Source organism: Lissotriton vulgaris, chromosome 10 (genome assembly GCF_964263255.1).
Source record: "Lissotriton vulgaris chromosome 10, aLisVul1.2, whole genome shotgun sequence".
Classification (NCBI taxonomy): Eukaryota; Metazoa; Chordata; class Amphibia; order Caudata; family Salamandridae; genus Lissotriton; species Lissotriton vulgaris.
The window spans coordinates 365,082,479-365,090,108 of NC_141698.1; positions in this window are offsets into that span (position 1 = coordinate 365,082,479).

Consider the following 7,630-nt stretch of genomic DNA (forward strand, 5'->3'; position numbering starts at 1 on the left):
AAAGTCCAGACAAGAATGACAGAGCACATGAGTACCATAAGGTGTGGTAAAACATTAGTAAACTTACAGACCACTTCCTAACCCATAACCACACCCCTGACTTCTCCTGGACTGTCATAGAACAATTTGACACCACTGTCAATGAAAAACTCCTCCTACAGAAGGAAGAGCGCTGGATATATCGCTTATCCACACATACCCAAGGCCTTAACGATGCCATACCATGGAACTCTTTAACTGTGTAATCTCTCTGATGTAGAAGAACACCCACACACCGCTGCGATATCTGTGCCAGAGCATCACTGCCTGAGCGCCCCCATCCCTCCTCTCCCCCCCTCCCTAGTGTACCCCTTACGGGTGCCCTAAATTGCATGTCCCCCTGGCACTCAGTGCATTCATGAACAGCCATCACTCACCCCCGTGGTTGGCTATGCTCATGCTGGGACCATCACCCATTATGGTAATACCCACTCCTGTCTCAGTCATACAATACTATGACTCGAAGCCATAAATCTGACCTACCTTGAATGTGGCATACTATATGGCCATACTCAATATTAAGCACAACGTGAGCCGATAACCCAATCCGCCCATACTTTACCAACGGTGTACTTCACTTTGCGCAATACGCATGCGCAAGACAGCCGCGTATGCGCAGAACCCACGCTAGTCTACGGCGCATGCGCTGAAGCCCAATCATGACAATGCGAACAGCGCGCACGTACCCCTCCCTCTCTTTCCACCAAATGCAGGTGAAACCAATTAACTAAAAACTAAAAACTACAAATAGAGACCGGGCGGCCCTCCTCTCTCACAACGGGCACCACGGAAGGACGAATAGGTCCAAGGAGGAACTAGACTGCAATACTCGTGAGTACAATAGAACCGCTACAGCTACAAAAAGGGTAAGCCACTACTTTTTCTCCCTACAGGCTGGACATATTGTGACCAAGTTATTATCCCAACAGGGTCTCTTTCTCTGCCAGGCGACCCATGAAGCTTTTTACAAGACAAAACAGAGTGAGGACTTAGTACTATACTTACCTGTACCTCACCTTGTAAATACACTCTCTAGCCCACCACCACCACTAACGGTTTCATTAAAAACCCTCACCAGCTTCGTGCCCATGGCCTGAACCCACAATAGCCGAATATAGGTCGCACACCACCTCGTAAGCCGGCATATGTTGTGGTATATCAAATACCAATCTAATATGACTCTACCATGTATGTCTTGTCTTTGTCCTATGTGATATCTGTAGTCAAGCTTGAGGGAATCCCCCTCTAACAGTTATAGCGCCTTAGTGTGCGCTTCACTTAGCCAAAAGACAACACAACCACTTAAATTTAATTTCATTATTTAATCTGCACGTTTTTCACATATTATAACGGTCCTGAGGAAAGCCAGCTTGAAATCTACAAGGCACTGGCTGAAACATGTAGACCACACTAGACGCTGGAGATCATAACTAGCACTCCAATCAACGTCTACCTGCCTTTTATCTGCTAACAGAGGCCCAGTTCATTAAAATATTTTACCCTCGGGTACTGGGACCTACTGTATAGCTTTTAAACTTCACCTTTCTCACCCTACTCACTGCACACTCAGCAACATACCAGCTCCACAGTCACCTGGCGTTGAAGCACACCCGGGGCACATTCGGTGCTACTGTGGTGGGCCCGATGATGAAGCATGCCACCGACTAGGTCGGTGGGTGAGGGCTTTATAAGGAAAACAACGTTTCTCCTTATTTGACGTACTGCTCTGAGTCTCCTACTTCCCTTAACCTAGCTAGTCCTCATTGAGATATATATATATATATATATATATATATATATATATATATATATATATATATATATATATATATATATATATATATATATATATAACCCAGGGGATATGGTCTAGCTTATCTAGTCCTCTCTCTCTCGTTGATTAAAGCAAGATAAAAAAAATCACATTAAAATGGGGTAGCATTGCTGAATATTTCCTTATTAAAAACAGTAACCGCAAAAAGTGCAAGGTGTCATTATTATCCGGATCCTCCAATTCATGTCTTATTCTTTGGCATTATCAAAAAATAAAGTGCATATGCAAGAATTGCCCTTAAAAATAACACAATATATACACAGAACACATGTTTCGTGCATCATTTAGAGCGAGAGCTTGCAAGGTCATTTAGCAGCATTATTTAAGGTGCAGGTTTTATAAAGTGCATAGAGCATAAATCCTGGTTAGTAGACCATCTTGATAAAGTGCAAAGTACAATGTCAACCGATGATCATTAAAAGTAGAGAGAATTCTACAACTCAGTATATGCAAGTAGAAAATAAATAACATCTTTGGATACCAATAAAACATTTTGGCCAGATAGGCATTAGTTCTCAAATTATTTTGATTCATATATTTACAAATAGCAGCGTAAATTAAAATGTGGATGTGCAAAGTGCAAACAGGCCTCTACCAAGTGCATATTAATCTCGTTGGTCTAGTTGAATGAATATTAATTCATAGACGAACGGGATCGGGTAGCCATTTTTTAAAAAGTGCACACACGGTATATTAATTCATCATCTCTAAGGTGAAGCACAGTCTTATATGCCACTTTAAAATCCTTTATGCCTCTAGCTCTAAAAAACAGTATCAGGAGGAACTTACAATATCTTTGCACAGTATAAAGGAGAGGAGTACAGTGGCGTAGAGTGCACAGAGTAGAGTGGCGTACAATAGAGTGGAGTGGCAGAGTAGAGTGCGTGGAGTACAGTTGTTCTGCATAGAGTAGAATGGTCACGGCCTCACTGTGAACGCAAATCAGCCCTGGTAATTAAGTTGGACTGGCTCTAGGAGGGGGGGAGCTTGCTGGTGGGAAACACTGCTGCTGCTTTTATTTTGCTACAGGGGCAGGTATTGCAGCACTGCTGCAGAACTGGCCCCCAGTAACAAAAAAAATTCCCCCATTCTTCCGGCCCACCGGGAAAACGCCTGGTGCCCGCTACAGCCAGTCCGGCGCTGAGAGTGGCATAGAGTAGAAGTGGTGGCTCAGTAGAGTGGCGTAGAGTAGTACAGTAACTAAAGCGTTAATATGGGCGGCAGATAGGGTGCAAAGCAACATTAATAAGAAGCCATAGGTTTGGGATAAAAGTAGGGAAGCACATTGCATGTCCAGGAATAATACTGAAAGGCTTATAAAATTAAAACAATAGTGTGTTGCAGAAAGACGAGAAAGAACACGTAAGTGTCTCATGGCTGACATCCTGAAACAACTCTACAGTTGACACTGCAGAGGATAGCATCAAATACCTCCTGACCCCTACATGGGTTGAGAAGTTTGTGCTGTAGCAACTTGATTTCTCCAGCATGAACTACTGGTAGCAAGAGTTCATGTCTAAATTTGAGAACCATTTTGGCCATCGCTGAATGGATGAGGAACTGCCGACTGAAGTTGAACTCGGACAAGACTGAGATCCTCATCCTCGGATCCACCTCTTCGGCCTGGGACGACTCCTGGTGGCCTACCGCAATGGGAGCCGCCCCAACACCCACCGACCAGGCACGCAACCTATGGGTCATCCTCAACTCCACCCTCTCCATGACTAAACAGGTCAACGCCGTCTCCTCCTCATGCTTCAACACCCTCCGCATGCTCTGCAGGATCTACAAGTGGATCCCCACTGAAACAAGAAGAACGGTCACCCTGGCCCTCGTCAGCAGCAGGTTGGACTACGGAATCGCCCTCTACGCAGGAGCCTCGGCCAAACTCCTGAGAAGGCTCCAACGCATCCAGAGCGCCTATGCACGCCTGATCCTCGACATCCCTCGCCGTAGCCACATCACACCCCACCTGAGAGACCTGCACTGGCTCCCGGTCAACAAGAGAATAACCTTCAAGCTCCTCACCCACGCACACAAGGCACTCCACAACACCGGGCCAACGTACCTCAACAGACTCAGCTCCTAAACACCCACCCACCAGCTCCGCTCGCTCCACCGACCTCGCCACAGTCCCCCGCTTCCGAAGAGCGACCTTCGCCGGCATATCGTTCTCCCACCTCGCCACCAAGACCTGGAACATCCTCCCCATCCACCTATGGCAGACCCAAGATGTGCCGACCTTCAGAAAACTCCTCAAGACCTGGCTTTTCGAGCAGTAGCAGCATTACCCACCCCAGAGCCTTGAGACCCTCACAGGTGAGTAGTGCGCTTTACAAATGATATGATTCATTGATTTTGCACCTAACAAGATGGTATTAACCATGGGCCTAATGTATTGTTCCCGCTTAACGGCATTATTCAGCAGTCTCATATCGTTTATATATGAACAGTGTATGGCGACTTTGGCTTTGTTGCTACAGCCCCGGGCATGGGTCCAGTACTTTCCCTATGATGCCAGAGTCTCTTTTTCCACTGTTGTCCAGCTGGTGGGCTGTTCTTCATCTGCATCCGACTGCTACTGGCCATGCAGCATTATAGATATGTAGTTTGGTGGGCTCTTACCTAAGACACCCTACGCCAGAGAAGAGCATATGATATTTGTTAATCATCTTGCTAACATCCCATGTGTTTATGCTAAGGGCAAAAAAAGATGAGGCCAACTCCTCTTTTGTTCCCCAACACAGCAGAGTGCCTATGCCATTCTCTGTAGCAAATATTTTAGCTTTGACAGAAGTTTCTCTCATGATGTAGGTTTGCTTCAAAGGTTCCTGCTAGTGGCAGACCTCTATAAGTGTAAATACATGTCTTCAGCTGAGTTAACCTCAGCCTCTGCTTTATCTGAAGGAATTGTTTATCCATGACGTGTCCCTGAGTCTATCAACGCCTTGATGGTCATGGCTTGAATTTTTATTCACACCTGGGCTGTGGTCACCTCTCTGAGGAAAATGTGTTCATAAAAGAAATAAACATTTTTTCTTCATCACATTTGTCATATTGGGACAGAGAGAATTGAGCTTGCCCTAGGGCTGTGACCATTTTGTTATTTCTTGATTAACTGCCTCAGTTGCTCCAACAGATGTAGTGGCCATACTGTGTTGATTTAAAGCGGGCCCTTCATCCACCTCGGCACATCCTCGCAAAGTGGTTTGGTCACCCGCACAAGGAGCACGTTTTGCCTTGTGCTGGATATGCTTCCGCTTCACACAATGATTTTTGCTTGTGTTCCCATACCTTTATCTGACATTATCCCTGGCATACTGGCGGCTTCTTAGGGAGTCAATTATTTCTGTTTTGATGGATCTGGAATCATCATTTTCAGTTTTTACTATCATGTAGGCCAGAGCAGATTCCATTGTCGCTGTTCTGAAATCAGACAGTTCTTGGGATTGGCATGATATAGTTTTGTCATTCAGTGCCATTTGTGACTTTCGGAGGGTGAGGGCCTTAGGACTGACAAGTGAAATCCTGGGATTAGTTCTTTCACCCTAGCATAAAGGCATTCTGTGGATTCTGTTGTTCTGTTTTGCTTTTTGAAGGACAAGCCTCCCCAAGTCAGGTTTTAGTGTTTTGGTTGAAGTGCGCTTGTAGCACAACAGCCACTGATGCATCATAGTTGGTCTCATCTTCAGTCCTGGAGGGGTTTGAAACAATTTAAATATTTCTTGGCCTGCAAGGTTTAGGATTATGAAACTCTTGACTCCTGATTCAGTTTCCATAGATGCTATGAAATAGTTATGATGACCCATTCACATGGCCCAGCAAGGCGTTACTGTCTGTGCTACAGATAAGTTCACAAAATAGACCTGTGTGCTTCATAAAATCATGAATTTCTTCCAACGTGAGCTAGGAAATTGAATTCTATGTCAGAACCGGAGGCGAGGATTATGCTGTAACTTCCTTTATTCCTACAGCAAGCAGTGTTCAACTCAAACAGATAACAAAAAACTAGCACTCCCAAGGTGCTCTGGGCAATCCATAATGTTCACCAATCAGCATGCCCCGTCATCCCCGAAGGCTTGTGCTTCCTGGATCACCTCCTCTTTCTTTCCTGCTGCCACGCAGTTAAGTCTTTTTTCTTGTTTCTTCCTCATACCTTATGTGTTAGAGCTTTGATATGTGCTTTTTTTATTTTTATTTTTTTTTATTGTTTTTATTATTGTAACATACATCATACATTGGCCATCATGGCCACATAATAGCGTTGCAAAGGCGTACAGTGGGTCACACAAGGAACACCAAATTACATTGAAATCATAGTAGTGGGATTCCAGTACATCAGGGCATTTAAACATCTACCTCAAGTGTCGATCTTCGAGGCTGGGTGAGTTCACATAGAAGGCCCCTGTATTTGTTCCAGTGGTTCCATATCTTCCCCCCATTTCTCGGGGCATCCACGTGCAACATACACAGTTCGTTCCTGTAACATACACCAGTCCATGTAACGTTTCCAGTCCGCGAGTCTTGGTTGCGTGACCGCCCCCCAGAGTCTTGCTATGTTGCGCTTAGCCACCATCTGGCCGAGTGTCACCCAGAGCCTGCCTCTGGCTGATAGGTCCGTCGGCTCCCATATGTTCAAGATACATCTTTTTGCCTCAGGGCGTAACTCAACTCCCCAAATGTCCTGCATACAACATGTCACTTTCACCCAATAGGTCTGCAATAGCGGGCATTCTCACAACATGTGACAGAATGAGCCAACCATTTTGAATCCCCTTCTGCAACTGTCATCTTCGCTCCTGCCCATCCCTTTCAATCTAGTGATGGAAATGTAAACTCTGTGCAGGATTTTTAGTTGTACCAGCCACAGCTTAGATGAAATAGCTATCTCCTTAGGGGAGGCCAGCAAGCTCCTCCATTCCTCCTCATCCATTACTGAACCATCAGCCTCCCACCGTTCTTTGAGCCCTAGGAGCAGGTCAGGGAGGTTATTTATCAACTTCTTGTATAGGAGTGAGATTGCATGTTCCTGTATGGGGCCGTCCAAAATCCTATCTTCCTGAGGGGGCAGCGTACCCTGAGAGATGTTCTTCTGCAGTGATTGGCGGACCTGGAGGTATCTGAAGTATTCGGTGTCTGCGAGCTCATAAGAGGTTTGTAGGGATTGAAAGGACTTGACCCCGCCGGAGTCCCAGAGATCCCCGACCCGGGAAATGCCAATGAGGTCCCAGTTACGGAACCCCTTTGTACGACCCAGAAGGCCAAGTCGTTCTGACACCCAAAGCGGGGTGGCCAAGGTGAGCACTTTGTGCCAGCCCATCTTCCGCCGGACTATGTGCCATATCTGCACAGAGTGGAGGGTCGGCCCTGTGAGCGCGAACCTGGCAGGCCGAGAGTAAAGTGCTGGTCCATAGTTTCCTCCCGGTAGGAGCCACCTATCCATGCCATACCCTGGGTCATTGCCGTCACAATAAGTACCTTGATTGATAGCGGAAAGGTGCGCCGCCCAATATGATATGTGCTTTTTAATGCTCTATTTATAATCGTGTTGTTGTATATTGTTGGCATTTGGCTTATTTCGGTGCCAGTACTGCTGTTTTGGAGGCTGTGTGTCAGGCTGTTGCAGGTTCTCACACGGGTGTGTGTTTGTCTACTTGCGTCGCCTAGTCTCTAATCAGTGGACGCAGTAGGGGGGGAATCCAGCCGCAGTACCGTCTACCGGCCCGTGGCGGCTTCCCTCTTACTCCGGTGAGAGCA